We start from the raw sequence: 18,415 nt of genomic DNA on the forward strand, positions 1-18,415 counted from the left end.
TCTTAAAAACCACTTTAAAACTGCTACATGAAAAAAAAAATTTCAAAAATTAAAAATGGCATCCAGCAAAAGCCATCTAATAAATTACCACTCAAAACTCCAGCAGCCCAGCTAGCCCTACCAAATCTGTATCTTTACACATACAAGGAACACAACCAAAATCCCAATATTATACATCTCAGAAGTCTGTTAAGAAAACCTACTGAAATTAATTCTACCTCAAATACAAATCAACCCCATCCATAAGGTTATCTTCACTCCAAAACCAAATTGCACATAGTTAATAATACCGAAAAGGAAAACAACACACCATACATCCACCACCAAAGAATATACGAGTGAAGGAAAAAAAAACCACTTTTTTTTTTTTCCACACTAACTTCTTTTATTAGCTAGGAAAAAAAGATTTTGCCAGGACTGCAACAAGTTCTTCTTCCTCTCCTTGGTCTTCTTCTGAAATGTCCCATCTCATTCCAAATTCCTCACAACTTTGGAGTTGAAATCCAAGCAAAAAGCAAAATCCACAGTCCCCCTGTGCACCGGATGCTCTTGTCACTTCTCGGATTCTCCATTTCACTCCACATCTAGCCACACTTTCAGTCTTCGTGCTGTCCTGCTGTGATGAGTTTCACAGATTAATTGGTACATGTTAAGAGAGGATTTTTCTCCCTCCCTGCCTCCCTCGTTGCCCCAGCACTGCCAAGCCCCCCCCACCCCCAAATCAGGTCTCTAAACACCACGTCTACACATCCTTTCCATGTCTCCAGGGACGGGGACTTCCCTGGGCAGCCTGCTCCAATGCCTCACCACCCTTTCAGTCAGGAAGTGTTTCCTACAATCCAATCTAAGCCTTCCCTGGTGCAACTCGAGGCCATTTCCTTTTGTCATGTCACTTCTTCCTTGGGACATCTCGTCACTTAAACCTTACCTGCTCCTTACCTGGGAGGTCTCTGCCTTGCCTGCACGAGAGGAGAAACACTCCCACCACAGGAACGGCAGCTCAGCAGTTCCCACACCAAGGCAGGCGGAGCAGCAGTCCTCACCAGAGCTCACGTGCCACTTTTCAGTGGTTGCCTCTGCTTCTCCTCCCAGGCAGATAGATCTCTGCAGAGGATGTAAAAGTCACCTGATATTCTTTGGAAATTAAAAAAAAATTGGAAGCAATTAATTAATAACTAATTCCCTGCAGAGACCACACAAGGCACAGGTTGCAAGGGAGATGCCTGAAAGCCAAAGCTGCGCTTCAGTGCCATCTAAGCTGGGAATTTTGCAGGGTGCCGGGACACAAGGTTGTTTTCACCGTGATCAGTGAGCAGCGGCCACCCCAGAGCAGGAGGAGTGCGGCTCAGAAGACCTGGCTGTAAAAAATACAGCTTATTGTCCCCAAGCACGTGCCAGTGGTCTGGAAAAGGGCGAAACTGCTTGACATTGCTACTGTGTCTGCGAAAGCGGGGAGCTGCTCGCGCCTCCTCACCTAACTGATGCTCTCAGTTGTGGTGCCACACAAAACCACCTGGCTGTGTTCCGCTTCCCTGGGTCTTTTCTGTGCAGGGAACTGCAATGCCATTGTAACTTTTCTGCTCTCACGTAAATCTTTCAGAAAAAACCAGCATCTTTCCAGGCCCCCAGGACTTCTCCTATGATACCTACACCAGGCTTTGCAGCAGGGCAGAGCGGCATCGGCCCAAACACCCAGACACCCGTGACACAGAACAGGACAAACCATAAGCCCCTCAAAGGACTAAGGCACAAGACACGAGACATCCAAAAGACACAGAAGGCACGACAGACAAGTGACACAAGTGACAGGCACCAGGACCGCTCTGCCCTGAGCACCTCAGCACGCTGAGACTTCTCCTCCATGTGGCCTAAGGGGCCATCTCCTGCACATCCCTGCCTCCCAAGAAGCTACTCAAAAGGCCCTCCCAGCACCTCGCTTCCATCCCCTCAGCGTGGCACAGCCCTCGACTTATCGCTCGAGCATCCTGGGACGAGAATCCACGTCCGCTGCAAAGGAAGGCCGCCTCTCTCGCTGGCAATTTCCTGCTGTCACCGGGCTCTGGTCCCTTGGTCACGGCTGCAATCAGGAACACAATCATAAATTTCTGAAAGGACAATACCCAAAAATGCCACCAAAAATGTCAATTCCATTTTCCCACAAGCTAGCTACCACTCTTATTTACAAAGGCCCCCATTCCCAATACAGTTAATAAAACCTCTGATATCTTTGCTAAAATCACCCTTAAAGCTAAAAAAGCCCTGCCTCTAACTAAATAAACACAAATAATCCCTGTCATGTGAACTATATAAATTCATTAACTTAACACTTCAGACCTGCTAAAATATAATACCTTAATGAACACCTGTACACAGTATACGCTATCCTTATCATAAAATATAAAACAAACCTATTTGTTTTACTCACCTAATACAAATATAAAGTTTAACTGTAATACAACCTCTAAAACCCACACTACAAATAAAATTCATAAGTTCTATTTTGACCCAAAAATTCATACATTCTGAACATGAACTTTGTCTAAAAGAAATATTTCAAAAACCAAAAAAACACAAACCCTTAGAATAGCTACTATAATGCCAAGAACCATCAAACAAATAAACACCTACCCTCAAATATCTAGGACAAGCTACAACAAAACCTCTTTAAAAACAACCCTACAAATAACCATTATCTCCTCAACAATACACCTCCAGCAAGACCAAGCAACTCAAAATACTTGAACTCCCATCCAAAAAATATTCCATAAACTAAAACACCAAAAAGTAATCAACAAAACCTACTCAGCTTTCAAGAACCCCATTTAACCCATGCACAGATCTAAAACAAATTAAAAAGAACCATAAGCTGACATACCTTAATTAACTCCACCACTAAACACTACTGTATCAAACTTATTAAAACTCCAATACAAACTAAAATCCAAAACCACAAAATAACACGCCATTATTAACATTACCAATACATTTTCCCCTAACATTTCCTCTAACAAATACAAACTACCATTTACCTTCACTTAAAGAACATACAATACACCTATAACCAACTGCCCCAAAAGCAAAAACACAGTCCTACCATCTACCGTAAATGCAGCTAAATTAAACTAAAAAATCACCTCCAAAACATTTACAATAAACCAACATCAGATAGAAAGTATAGCAAAAATAATTGAAACACTCATCCAAATTCTCCTCAAAAACAACTTGATCATGAAAAAATACAAAACCTAAAAGCCTACTGCAAAGATCCAATTCCTAAAAGTAAAATAACAAAAGAAACAGCATGAAATTCCCACCAATATCATTAAAAAGTCAGAATAGCTCCACCAGCGAAAAAAACCCCCTAGCCTCTAATAAAACCCCAGACCACCTCAAAAACAAACACCAAAATGCAATTCCTCTGACCATCCCAACTACCATTATTAAAATGCATATGCGATACAAAACTGTCTTCGACCCTGCCATCAATTCCACATAATATTACTCTCATCATACATTGCACCCACATCACAAATCTAAACCACACTAAAACCGTGAAAATAGTTACAAATTAACCCCAAAAAACAAAACTTTAATCTTTAAGCAACAAGGAAAAATTTAAAAAAACCCAAAAAAACAAAAAAACCCCCACAAACCGAAAAAACTCCACCATGCAACCAAATACTAGCGAAAAAAAAACACACTACACTCTTTTCACTAACAATTCTTATCACATCACAAAAATGGAACAAAATTAAAAACCAACCCTATAGGAAACCACACAGCAAATGCCAGAAACCACTAAAAAAAGAGAAACCCAACCAACTTACTAAACTCCAAATTGTACAACAGACCCCTCATGTTATTAAAAAAAATAAGCAAATCTCTACCTCTACGCTAACTCAAGGAGGCAGCAATACTCCATAAAATTAACTTAATAACTAAACAAATTAACGATACAATAAAAATTGAAAACAATAAAAAACCTACTCAAATAACTACCAAAAAGCCCCACCATATAAATACCCACGTCCCCAAAAATAAAACCAATAAAAAGCAAAAACAAAACAAGTCAAACTCCAAAAAAAACCCCAACAAACAAACTAGAATTAACAAAAAAATTATTCCTGACTCAATAAACCCAAAATTCCTCCGTCCAATAAAACAAAAATACCACCTAGAAATAAACACAAAGCCAAAGGATAAATGTAACCAGAAACAATACCTCCCTAACTATTCGTAACCATAAAACATACACTACAATCAAACAAACCAAATACATAAAACCCCGATAATATGATAAACAAAAATGCAATAATATGAACTTTTAAAGCCGCACAAATTTACTACAGGACACTACCTAGAAACAAACACTACATACGCTAATAAAAGCCACCACAAGGGAATTTAAAACCTACATTCCACTGCAAGCTTCACGATCCATAAAAACCATAGTCAACTATAAAAAACATATCGTTTAAAAGCATAATACCCCACCAAAAAAAAAAAAAAAAAACCGACAACAAAACTCAATTCCAAAACAGCCCTGTCATCAACGCCTGAGCCAACAACCGAAACATCGAAGAAGTTCACGACACACCAACTGCAAACAAAATGATACAGTAAATTCCTACAAACCACCTCAAAGCCACGACGTAAAAGAACTTTCCATAATTAAAGCCGCGGCTCCCGGCGGGAACGCGGCTCCTCCGGCGGCTCCTCCTCCGGCACGCAGGGGCCGCGCCGCGCCGGGAGAGCCCCGCCCGCTGCCCCTGCCCGGCGGGGCCGGCACCGGGCCCAGGGGGCCCCGGCGGCGCCCGAGCCCCGCGCCCGGAGCGGCCGGCAGCGGCCGGGGCCCGCGCAGCGCCCGTGCCGCCTCTGCCGCCCGCCGGCCCGGCACGGCTCCCCTCGGCTCCGCACGGCTCGCACCGGCGCGGCTCCGGCACTCCCGCGGCAGCCCGGCCGCGCTCCCCTCCCAGCGCAGCAACTGCCCGGGCCGCGCCAGGAGCGCTCCCGCGCCGCAACCTTCGGGGCCGGGCCGCGGGCACAAGAAGCGCCCTCAAAGGCAGCGGCACGGCCCCAGTTCAACCCCGCAAAGGCTGCGAGAGCTGCAGCTTCCTTCAGCCGAGCCCCGAAACTGAGGCAGCGCGGGCTGCTCAGCCCGCTTCAGCCAGGGCGAATTAATGTGTTCTCCCCTTCAATTTCATCCCCGACGGTAGCAGAAAAAGGGCTTTTCCTCCAACTGTGGTAAAAGGAGGATTTTGACCTCAGTTCAAACCCTTGAAAAGGAGGGACAACAGCGCTGCCCCCTTAATTTAGACCTTAGGATGATGAAAATTTGGGGGGGGGCAAACTCCAAATCAAACCCATGATACAACATTTTTCCCCTTCCATTTAAAATAGAACCCAGGGACTCCCTATCACCCCTGCGATACCCCTAACAGACTGGAGAAGGCAGGTTTTCCTTCAAACCAATACCCTTAAAACGACAAATGGAGGAGGGAACTTCCCCAGTTCAAACACAGACAGTAATGGAAGAGGAGTTGCTTCCTTCTTTTCAATACTTTTTTCCCTCATAACACCCCCTCCTGCTTTTTAATTACTTTTGCTCTCATAACCGCACCTGCCTTTTTTTTGTTGTTGTTTTTTTTTAGTTTTTTTTTTTTTTCCTTTTTTTCCTGGGGGCACCGGGGAGGGATTGGCAAGATGAAATTGCAAAGGGAAAGGAGAAAAGTCCCCGCTACAAATCCACACGAGCTCACCTGTTCGGCTGCTGCTTCCCGGCACGGAGCTTTGTTCCTCGGCACCTCCTTTGAGCAATGCTCCACGCATCCAAGTGCGTATCCAGGTGTTCCCCCAGACCCTCGGAGAAGCTCTCGGCGTCCTTCCACGAGACAGCGCCGGGAGCCCCCCATAAACCCCTCTGCTCAGCAGCTCCAGGCAAAAGGGAGCTCAGGCGACCCCTTCCCCCCTAAAACAGCCTCCTCCCGGCAGGAGCCGCCCCCTCCTCATCCTCGCAGCTCAGGGCTGGGGCTGCTCGGAGCCCTCATCATCCTCAGAGCTCACAGCTGGCGCTGTCGCCACGCTCCGACAGCGTCTCTGCCTGTCCAGCACACAGCCCGCTCCTGACAGACACAGACCAAAGAGAAATCTACTCCGGCTGTCGGCTTTCCCGAGTCCGCCTGGTTACGCGATTAAAACGCGTACGTGCAGCGGCGGTTTGGTTCGGCTGTTGGTCTAAGCTGGGCTTGTTTCGGCACTTCGGCTGAACTCGGCTATCATCGGCTATTGTCGGCTACACCCGGCTATTGTCGGCAAAACTCGGCTATCGTCGGCTCTTCGGCTACACCCGGCTATTCTCGGCTAACCTGGATTTTCCCGCCCTTTTGGCCGCCCTCTTGAGAAGGTCAAGCCGGTCCGCGACACGACGCGACACGCCACTCTCAAGATAGCGGCCGCGAGAAGCCCTCGGCAAAGAGAGGCGTCTAAACTCAAGCCTGTCAGCGCCCGCCACAAACGCCTCTGCCCGCGGCGCCGCTAAGCGCACAGCCCGTGTCCACAGCACTTGAATCGCCACAGAAAATTCCTCCGGGGCCGCGCCGGCGTTGGAGCGGCGTGCGGGCAGCTCAATAGACACACCACGGGCCTAATTTTTCCCGCCCTTTTGGCCGCCCTCTTGAGAAGGTCAAGCCGGTCCGCGACACGACGCGACACGCCACTCCCAAGATGGCGGCCGGGAGAGGCCCCCGGCAGAGAAAGGCGTTTTCGCCTATGCCTGTCAGAAACCCGCCGAAATACCTCAGCTCTCGGTGCCGTTGAGCCCACAGCCCGTGTCCACAGCACTTGAATCGCCACAGAAAATCCCGCCGCTGCTGTTCTGGCCTCGGGGTGCCACGCAGGCAGTCCAGTAAACGGACGGAGGTCCTCGACTTTCCCGCTCTTTTTTGCCGCCATCTTGAGAAGGTCGAGCGCGTCCCGGCCGAGCCCCCCCCACGCCGTCGGCCGCTGCAGCAGCGCGGCACAGAGAGGCGTTTTCGCCGCCGCCCCTCGGCTGCCTGTCGGGAGGCTGCAGTACCGCGCTCTGGCCACAAGGCGGCGGCGCTGCCGCCCGCCTCAGCCGGGGGGAGCTGCAGTACCGCGCTCTGGCCACAAGGCGGCGGCGCTGCCGCCCGCCTCAGCCGGGGGGAGCTGCAGTACCGCGCTCTGGCCACAAGGCGGCGGCGCTGCCGCCCGCCTCAGCCGGGGGGAGCTGCAGTACCGCGCTCTGGCCACAAGGCGGCGGCGCTGCCGCCCGCCTCAGCCGGGGGCGCCGCACGCCGCGGGGCTGCGGGCGGGGCGGGGCGGGGCTAAAACGAACAGGGGGGATCCCCTCCAAAACCTCTTCTAAAATAAATACCCCAAAACAACCCGGAAGGGGGGAAAAAAAAAATCCCTGCCTCTAACCCAGTAACAAGCAAAAAAACCCCACAAAGCCTTCCTTTTAAACAATATTTAAATATATTGCATTATTTTTTCATATTTATATTCACTTTTATATCCATAATGTACATGGATATATCATGTTTAGTTCTACATTCATATTTATAAATTTATAGATAAATTCATATTCTATATTACATCTACTCATATTACTTTACTTATATATGTTTATGCATTTCTTTATATATTGATTCTATATTTCTGGATTCATATTTTTAGTTCTGTAACACATATTATTTAAAATAAAACCCCTGCAGCTATCCAAAGAAAAGCCAAAAAGAACCTTTCTCTTAAACTGTGTTTAATTTTTTTTTTAAATTACTTTCAAAATTTATATTCATTTACACTTAAAATGTATATTGACTTACAGTGTTACTTGTATTCTACTAGATCTCTTCTCATTACTTTATTTATATTTTATATTTCTATATATATTTTTACATCCTGATTATAGATTTCTATATTGATGATTATGAAACAATATCCATATTTATATTATTTAAAATGAAAACCCCGTCTCTAACCAAATAAAAACCAAAAACCCCTTTATTTAAATTATATTTACATATTTTAATATTTATCTTTTTTCATGTTTATATTCACATTTATATTTATAGTTGCTATTGCTCTATAATATTATTTATATTCTATATTACTTACCTTCATATTACTTACATCTATTTAAATTTGTATTTATGGTTTAATTCTAATTATCTGTCTTTGTACCTTTATTACGAATTTCTATATTTAGATTTATATTTCTATAATACTTTACATGATTTCAAATAAAACCCTTGCCTCTAACAAAATAAAAACCAAAGACAGCCCTTTATTTTAACCATATTTTAAAATACTTAAATTATCTCTCTCATAATTATATTTACATAGACATTTATAATTTTCTTTATATATATTCTAGAAAATATAATATAATATTATATCATCTATTAAATTAGATTCTTTATATTTAATATTTATACCTCTCGATATATATTTTCTATATGTTTAGATTTGATTTATATTTTCAGATTAATTATCTTTATACTATTTATTAAAAACCCCTGCCTACAACCTAATAAAAACAAAAAACACCCTATTTTAAACTATATTGAAATATTTTTATATTTACAATCTACATTTATATATTTGTATAGATATACAACAGACAGCATTTTATATATCATATTATCTTTACAATAGTACACTCTATATTATAGTTTTATGTATTGATCTCTTTTCTGTATTTATTTTTATCATTATAATTTCATTTTTCTTTTAAAATTTGAAGCTATTTCTATTTTAAACTATACAGTAAACCATATGCATTCACTGACCTAACACATCAGCAGCACAAAACCACCACGCCCTGCTCAGCACCAGGCCGCAGTACACGCTCGCCCCGTCACACCGTTTAAAAACAAAACCTGTTTCTATTACTAACAGAACAAGGATCCCACCACACTTAACCCCATTCAAAATTCAAATAAACCCAACTATAAATCAATTTTAAAATCCCATTGCTATTACCCCAAAACCCCCATCATTTATAAGCGTAAACTTCCTCCTCAACCAACATCTCAAAAACCCAAAAAACTCAAATACACATTTAAAATGAAATAACTGCTAATAAAAACAAATAGCATAAAAAATACATCAGACCAACTCACTAAACTCCAAACTGTACAACTGACCCTAAACACGTCTTCAAAAAGCCCCCAAAGCTCTACCTTTATGCTAACTCACAAATAATAACCAATAATCCATAAAAAGAATTTCTAAAAAGCCAATTAAAAGCATAATAAAAATTGAATATTAAAATACTTTAAAAGATCACTACACAGATTTTAAAAAATTGCCTATAGAAACCCACCACATAAATGCGCCTGAGCCCAAAAACTAAAACTAAAAAAAAAAAAAAAAAAATTTATCCAGAAATAAATCGAAACTTATGAACACCAAAAGCATAACATTCAAGAGGTACACCATATCCCTTATCATACACCAAGCAGAAAAAATATAAAACAATACTATGAATTCTTAAAAACCACTTTAAAACTGCTACATGAAAAAAAAAATTTCAAAAATTAAAAATGGCATCCAGCAAAAGCCATCTAATAAATTAACACTCAAAACTCCAGCAGCCCAGCTAGCCCTACCAAATCTGTATCTTTACACATACAAGGAACACAACCAAAATCCCAATATTATACATCTCAGAAGTCTGTTAAGAAAACCTACTGAAATTAATTCTACCTCAAATACAAATCAACCCCATCCATAAGGTTATCTTCACTCCAAAACCAAATTGCACATAGTTAATAATACCGAAAAGGAAAACAACACACCATACATCCACCACCAAAGAATATACGAGTGAAGGAAAAAAAAACCACTTTTTTTTTTTTCAAACTAACTTCTTTTATTAGCTAGGAAAAAAAGATTTTGCCAGGACTGCAACAAGTTCTTCTTCCTCTCCTTGGTCTTCTTCTGAAATGTCCCATCTCATTCCAAATTCCTCACAACTTTGGAGTTGAAATCCAAGCAAAAAGCAAAATGCACAGTCCCCCTGTGCACCGGATGCTCTTGTCACTTCTCGGATTCTCCATTTCACTCCACATCTAGCCACACTTTCAGTCTTCGTGCTGTCCTGCTGTGATGAGTTTCACAGATTAATTGGTACATGTTAAGAGAGGATTTTTCTCCCTCCCTGCCTCCCTCCCTCGTTGCCCCAGCACTGCCAAGCCCCCCCCACCCCCAAATCAGGTCCCTAAACACCACGTCTACACATCCTTTCCATGTCTCCAGGGACGGGGACTTCCCTGGGCAGCCTGCTCCAATGCCTCACCACCCTTTCAGTCAGGAAGTGTTTCCTACAATCCAATCTAAGCCTTCCCTGGTGCAACTCGAGGCCATTTCCTTTTGTCATGTCACTTCTTCCTTGGGACATCTCGTCACTTAAACCTTACCTGCTCCTTACCTGGGAGGTCTCTGCCTTGCCTGCATGAGAGGAGAAACACTCCCACCACAGGAACGGCAGCTCAGCAGTTCCCACACCAAGGCAGGCGGAGCAGCAGTCCTCACCAGAGCTCACGTGCCACTTTTCAGTGGTTGCCTCTGCTTCTCCTCCCAGGCAGACAGATCTCTGCAGAGGATGTAAAAGTCACCTGATATTCTTTGGAAATTAAAAAAAAATTGGAAGCAATTAATTAATAACTAATTCCCTGCAGAGACCACACAAGGCACAGGTTGCAAGGGAGATGCCTGAAAGCCAAAGCTGCGCTTCAGTGCCATCTAAGCTGGGAATTTTGCAGGGTGCCGGGACACAAGGTTGTTTTCACCGTGATCAGTGAGCAGCGGCCACCCCAGAGCAGGAGGAGTGCGGCTCAGAAGACCTGGCTGTAAAAAATACAGCTTATTGTCCCCAAGCACGTGCCAGTGGTCTGGAAAAGGGCGAAACTGCTTGACATTGCTACTGTGTCTGCGAAAGCGGGGAGCTGCTCGCGCCTCCTCACCTAACTGATGCTCTCAGTTGTGGTGCCACACAAAACCACCTGGCTGTGTTCCGCTTCCCTGGGTCTTTTCTGTGCAGGGAACTGCAATGCCATTGTAACTTTTCTGCTCTCACGTAAATCTTTCAGAAAAAACCAGCATCTTTCCAGGCCCCCAGGACTTCTCCTATGATACCTACACCAGGCTTTGCAGCAGGGCAGAGCGGCATCGGCCCAAACACCCAGACACCCGTGACACAGAACAGGACAAACCATAAGCCCCTCAAAGGACTAAGGCACGAGACATCCAAAAGACACAGAAGGCACGACAGACAAGTGACACAAGTGACAGGCACCAGGACCGCTCTGCCCTGAGCACCTCAGCACGCTGAGACTTCTCCTCCATGTGGCCTAAGGGGCCATCTCCTGCACATCCCTGCCTCCCAAGAAGCTACTCAAAAGGCCCTCCCAGCACCTCGCTTCCATCCCCTCAGCGTGGCACAGCCCTCGACTTATCGCTCGAGCATCCTGGGATGAGAATCCACGTCCGCTGCAAAGGAAGGCCGCCTGTCTCGCTGGCAATGTCCCGCAGTCACCGGGCTCTGGTCCCTTGGTCACGGCTGCAATCAGGAACACAATCATAAATTTCTGAAAGGACAATACCCAAAAATGCCACCAAAAATGTCAATTCCATTTTCCCACAAGCTAGCTACCACATTATTTACAAAGGCCCCCATTCCCAATACAGTTAATAAAACCTCTGATATCTTTGCTAAAATCACCCTTAAAGCTAAAAAAGCCCTGCCTCTAACTAAATAAACACAAATAATCCCTGTCTGGTGAACTATATAAATTCATTAACTTAACACTTCAGACCTGCTAAAATATAATACCTTAATGAACACCTGTACACAGTATACGCTATCCTTATCATAAAATATAAAACAAACCTATTTGTTTTACTCACCTAATACAAATATAAAGTTTAACTGTAACACAACCTATAAAACCCACACTACAAATAAAATTCATAAGTTCTATTTTGACCCAAAAATTCATACATTCTGAACATGAACTTTGTCTAAAAGAAATATTTCAAAAACCAAAAAAACACAAACCCTTAGAATAGCTACTATAATGCCAAGAACCATCAAACAAATAAACACCTACCCTCAAATATCTAGGACAAGCTACAACAAAACCTCTTTAAAAACAACCCTACAAATAACCATTATCTCCTCAACAATACACCTCCAGCAAGACCAAGCAACTCAAAATACTTGAACTCCCATCCAAAAAATATTCCATAAACTAAAACACCAAAAAGTAATCAACAAAACCTACTCAGCTTTCAAGAACCCCATTTAACCTATGCACAGATCTAAAACAAATTAAAAAGAACCATAAGCTGACATACCTTAAATAACTCCACCACTAAACACTACTGTATCAAACTTATTAAAACTCCAATACAAACTAAAATCCAAAACCACAAAATAACACGCCATTATTAACATTACCAATACATTTTTTTCTAACATTTCCTCTAACAAATACAAACTACCATTTACCTTCACTTAAAGAACATACAATACACCTATAACCAACTGCCCCAAAAGCAAAAACACAGTCCTACCATCTACCGTAAATGCAGCTAAATTAAACTAAAAAATCACCTCCAAAACATTTACAATAAACCAACATCAGATAGAAAGTATAGCAAAAATAATTGAAACACCCATCCAAATTCTCCTCAAAAACAACTTGATCATGAAAAAATACAAAACCAAAAAGCCTACTGCAAAGATCCAATTCCTAAAAGTAAAATAACAAAAGAAACAGCATGAAATTCCCACCAATATCATTAAAAAGTCAGAATAGCTCCACCAGCGAAAAAAACCCCCTAGCCTCTAATAAAACCCCAGACCACCTCAAAAACAAACACCAAAATGCAATTCCTCTGACCATCCCAACTACCATTATTAAAATGCATATGCGATACAAAACTGTCTTCGACCCTGCCATCAATTCCACATAATATTACTCTCATCATACATTGCACCCACATCACAAATCTAAACCACACTAAAACCGTGAAAATAGTTACAAATTAACCCCAAAAAACAAAACTTTAATCTCTAAGCAACAAGGAAAAATTTAAAAAAACCCAAAAAAAAACCAAAAAAACCCCCACAAACCGAAAAAACTCCACCATGCAACCAAATACTAGCGAAAAAAAAACACACTACACTCTTTTCACTAACAATTCTTATCACATCACAAAAAATGGAACAAAATTAAAAACCAACCCTATAGGAAACCACACAGCAAATGCCAGAAACCACTAAAAAAAGAGAAACCCAACCAACTTACTAAACTCCAAATTGTACAACAGACCCCTCATGTTATTAAAAAAAATAAGCAAATCTCTACCTCTACGCTAACTCAAGGAGGCAGCAATACTCTATAAAATTAACTTAATAACTAAACAAATTAACGATACAATAAAAATTGAAAACAATAAAAAACCTACTCAAATAACTACCAAAAAAACCCACCATATAAATACCCACGTCCCCAAAAATAAAACCAATAAAAAGCAAAAACAAAACAAGTCAAACTACAAAAAAACCCCAACAAACAAACTAGAATTAACAAAAAAATTATTCCTGACTCAATAAACCCAAAATTCCTCCGTCCAATAAAACAAAAATACCACCTAGAAATAAACACAAAGCCAAAGGATAAATGTAACCAGAAACAATACCTCCCTAACTATTCGTAACCATAAAACATACACTACAATCAAACAAACCAAATACATAAAACCCCGATAATATGATAAACAAAAATGCAATAATATGAACTTTTAAAGCCGCACAAATTTACTACAGGACACTACCTAGAAACAAACACTACATACGCTAATAAAAGCCACCACAAGGGAATTTAAAACCTACATTCCACTGCAAGCTTCACGATCCATAAAAACCATAGTCAACTATAAAAAACATATCGTTTAAAAGCATAATACCCCACCAAAAAAAAAAAAAAAACCGACAACAAAACTCAATTCCAAAACAGCCCTGTCATCAACGCCTGAGCCAACAACCGAAACATCGAAGAAGTTCACGACACACCAACTGCAAACAAAATGATACAGTAAATTCCTACAAACCACCTCAAAGCCACGACGTAAAAGAACTTTCCATAATTAAAGCCGCGGCTCCCGGCGGGAACGCGGCTCCTCCGGCGGCTCCTCCTCCGGCACGCAGGGGCCGCGCCGCGCCGGGAGAGCCCCGCCCGCTGCCCCTGCCCGGCGGGGCCGGCACCGGGCCCAGGGGGCCCCGGCGGCGCCCGAGCCCCGCGCCCGGAGCGGCCGGCAGCGGCCGGGGCCCGCGCAGCGCCCGTGCCGCCTCTGCCGCCCGCCGGCCCGGCACGGCTCCCCTCGGCTCCGCACGGCTCGCACCGGCGCGGCTCCGGCACTCCCGCGGCAGCCCGGCCGCGCTCCCCTCCCAGCGCAGCAACTGCCCGGGCCGCGCCAGGAGCGCTCCCGCGCCGCAACCTTCGGGGCCGGGCCGCGGGCACAAGAAGCGCCCTCAAAGGCAGCGGCACGGCCCCAGTTCAACCCCGCAAAGGCTGCGAGAGCTGCAGCTTCCTTCAGCCGAGCCCCGAAACTGAGGCAGCGCGGGCTGCTCAGCCCGCTTCAGCCAGGGCGAATTAATGTGTTCTCCCCTGCAATTTCATCCCCGACGGTAGCAGAAAAAGGGCTTTTCCTCCAACTGTGGTAAAAGGGGGATTTTGACCTCAGTTCAAACCCTTGAAAAGGAGGGACAACAGCGCTGCCCCCTCAATTTAGACCTTAGGATGATGAAAATTTGGGGGGGGGGCAAACTCCAAATCAAACCCATGATACAACATTTTTCCCCTTCCATTTAAAATAGAACCCAGGGACTCCCTATCACCCCTGCGATACCCCTAACAGACTGGAGAAGGCAGGTTTTCCTTCAAACCAATACCCTTAAAACGACAAATGGAGGAGGGAACTTCCCCAGTTCAAACACAGACAGTAATGGAAGAGGAGTTGCTTCCTTCTTTTCAATACTTTTTTCCCTCATAACACCCCCTCCTGCTTTTTAATTACTTTTGCTCTCATAACCGCACCTGCCTTTTTTGTTGTTGTTGTTTTTTTAGGGGTTTTCTTTTGTTTTTTTCCTGGGGGCACCGGGGTGGGATTGGCAAGATGAAATTGCAAAGGGAAAGGAGAAAAGTCCCCGCTACAAAGCCACACGAGCTCACCTGTTCGGCTGCTGCTTCCCGGCACGGAGCTTTGTTCCTCGGCACCTCCTTTGAGCAATGCTCCACGCATCCAAGTGCGTATCCAGGTGTTCCCCCAGACCCTCGGAGAAGCTCTCGGCGTCCTTCCACGAGACAGCGCCGGGAGCCCCCCATAAACCCCTCTGCTCAGCAGCTCCAGGCAAAAGGGAGCTCAGGCAACCCCTTCCCCCCTAAAACAGCCTCCTCCCGGCAGGAGCCGCCCCCTCCTCATCCTCGCAGCTCAGGGCTGGGGCTGCTCGGAGCCCTCATCATCGTCAGAGCTCACAGCTGGCGCTGTCGCCACGCTCCGACAGCGTCTCTGCCTGTCCAGCACACAGCCCGCTCCTCACAGACACAGACCAAAGAGAAATCTACTCCGGCTGTCGGCTTTCCCGAGTCCGCCTGGTTACGCGATTAAAACACGTACGTGCAGCGGCGGTTTGGTTCGGCTGTTGGTCTAAGCTGGGCTTGTTTCGGCACTTCGGCTGAACTCGGCTATCGTCGGCTCTTCGGCTACACTCGGCTATCGTCGGCTCTTCGGCTACACCCGGCTATTGTCGGCAAAACTCGGCTATCGTCGGCTCTTCGGCTACACCCGGCTATTGTCGGCAAAACTCGGCTATCGCCGGCTCTTCGGCTACACCCGGCTATTCTCGGCTAACCTGGATTTTCCCGCCCTTTTGGCCGCCCTCTTGAGAAGGTCAAGCCGGTCCGCGACACGACGCGACACGCCACTCTCAAGATGGCGGCCGCGAGAAGCCCTCGGCAAAGGGAGGCGTCTATACTCAAGCCTGTCAGCGCCCGCCACAAACGCCACCGCCCGCGGCGCCGCTGAGCGCACAGCCCGTGTCCACAGCACTTGAATCGCCACAGAAAAATCCTCCGGGGCCGCGCCGGCGTTGAAGCGCCCTGCGGGCAGCTCAATAGACACACCGTGGGCCTCATTTTTCCCGCCCTTTTGACCGCCCTCTTGAGAAGGTCAAGCCGGTCCGCGACACGACGCGACACGCCACTTCCAAGATGGCGGCCGCGACAGGCCCCCGGCAGAGAAAGGCGTTTTCGCCCATGCCTGTCAGAAACCCGCCGAAATACCTCAGCTCTCGGTGCCGTTGAGCCCACAGCCCGTGTCCACAGCACTTGAATCGCCACAGAAAATCCCGCCGCTGCTGCTCGGGCCTCGGGGTGCCACGCAGGCAGTCCAGTAAACGGACGGAGGTCCTCGACTTTCCCGCTCTTTTTGCCGCCATCTTGACAAGGTCGAGCGCGTCCCGGCCGAGCCCCCCCCACGCCGTCGGCCGCTGCAGCAGCGCGGCACAGAGAGGCGTTTTCGCCGCCGCCTCTCGGCTGCCTGTCGGGAGACTGCAGTACCGCGCTCTGGCCACAAGGCGGCGGCGCTGCCGCCCGCCTCAGCCGGGGGGAGCTGCAGTACCGCGCTCTGGCCACAAGGCGGCGGCGCTGCCGCCCGCCTCAGCCGGGGGGAGCTGCAGTACCGCGCTCTGGCCACAAGGCGGCGGCGCTGCCGCCCGCCTCAGCCGGGGGCGCCGCACGCCGCGGGGCTGCGGGCGGGGCGGGGCGGGGCTAAAACGAACAGGGGAGATCCCCTCCAAAACCTCTTCTAAAATAAATACCCCAAAACAACCCGGAAGGGGGGAAAAAAAAAAATCCCTGCCTCTAACCCAGTAACAACCAAAAAAACCCCACAAAGCCTTCCTTTTAAACAATATTTAAATATATTGCATTATTTTTTCATATTTATATTCACTTTTATATCCATAATGTACATGGATATATCATGTTTAGTTCTACATTCATATTTATAAATTTATAGATAAATTCATATTCTATATTACATCTACTCATATTACTTTACTTATATATGTTTATGCATTTCTTTATATATTGATTCTATATTTCTGGATTCATATTTTTAGTTCTGTAACACATATTATTTAAAATAAAACCCCTGCAGCTATCCAAAGAAAAGCCAAAAAGAACCTTTCTCTTAAACTGTGTTTAATTTTTTTTTTAAATTACTTTCAAAATTTATATTCATTTACACTTAAAATGTATATTGACTTACAGTGTTACTTGTATTCTACTAGATCTCTTCTCATTACTTTATTTATATTTTATATTTCTATATATATTTTTACATCCTGATTATAGATTTCTATATTGATGATTATGAAACAATATCCATATTTATATTATTTAAAATGAAAACCCCGTCTCTAACCAAATAAAAACCAAAAACCCCTTTATTTAAATTATATTTACATATTTTAATATTTATCTTTTTTCATGTTTATATTCACATTTATATTTATAGTTGCTATTGCTCTATAATATTATTTATATTCTATATTACTTACCTTCATATTACTTACATCTATTTAAATTTGTATTTATGGTTTAATTCTAATTATCTGTCTTTGTACCTTTATTACGAATTTCTATATTTAGATTTATATTTCTATAATACTTTACATGATTTCAAATAAAACCCTTGCCTCTAACAAAATAAAAACCAAAGACAGCCCTTTATTTTAACCATATTTTAAAATACTTAAATTATCTCTCTCATAATTATATTTACATAGACATTTATAATTTTCTTTATATATATTCTAGAAAATATAATATAATATTATATCATCTATTAAATTAGATTCTTTATATTTAATATTTATACCTCTCGATATATATTTTCTATATGTTTAGATTTGATTTATATTTTCAGATTAATTATCTTTATACTATTTATTAAAAACCCCTGCCTACAACCTAATAAAAACAAAAAACACCCTATTTTAAACTATATTGAAATATTTTTATATTTACAATCTACATTTATATATTTGTATAGATATACAACAGACAGCATTTTATATATCATATTATCTTTACAATAGTACACTCTATATTATAGTTTTATGTATTGATCTCTTTTCTGTATTTATTTTTATCATTATAATTTCATTTTTCTTTTAAAATTTGAAGCTATTTCTATTTTAAACTATACAGTAAACCATATGCATTCACTGACCTAACACATCAGCAGCACAAAACCACCACGCCCTGCTCAGCACCAGGCCGCAGTACACGCTCGCCCCGTCACACCGTTTAAAAACAAA

The 18,415-nt window shown here is 44.0% G+C and overlaps 1 long non-coding RNA gene across 2 annotated transcripts in view; it reads right to left on the reverse strand.

Annotated features, from left to right (window-relative positions):
* The window catches only part of LOC135290738 (uncharacterized), a 31,020-nt gene extending 14,853 nt beyond the window's left edge, over positions 1-16,167 (reverse strand). The window contains exons 1-2 of one of the 2 annotated variants that reach the window (XR_010353537.1): positions 15,264-16,167; positions 11,440-11,584 (exon numbers count right to left, since the gene is read on the reverse strand). This is a non-coding gene — a long non-coding RNA (uncharacterized LOC135290738). Of the gene's footprint in view, positions 1-11,439; positions 11,585-14,145; positions 14,228-15,263 lie in introns of those variants that run through there. The other variant, XR_010353551.1, reaches the window with a different exon arrangement.
* Positions 16,168-18,415: the final 2,248 nt, after the last annotated feature.

Source organism: Passer domesticus, chromosome 2 (assembly GCF_036417665.1).
Source record: "Passer domesticus isolate bPasDom1 chromosome 2, bPasDom1.hap1, whole genome shotgun sequence".
NCBI lineage: Eukaryota > Metazoa > Chordata > Aves > Passeriformes > Passeridae > Passer > Passer domesticus.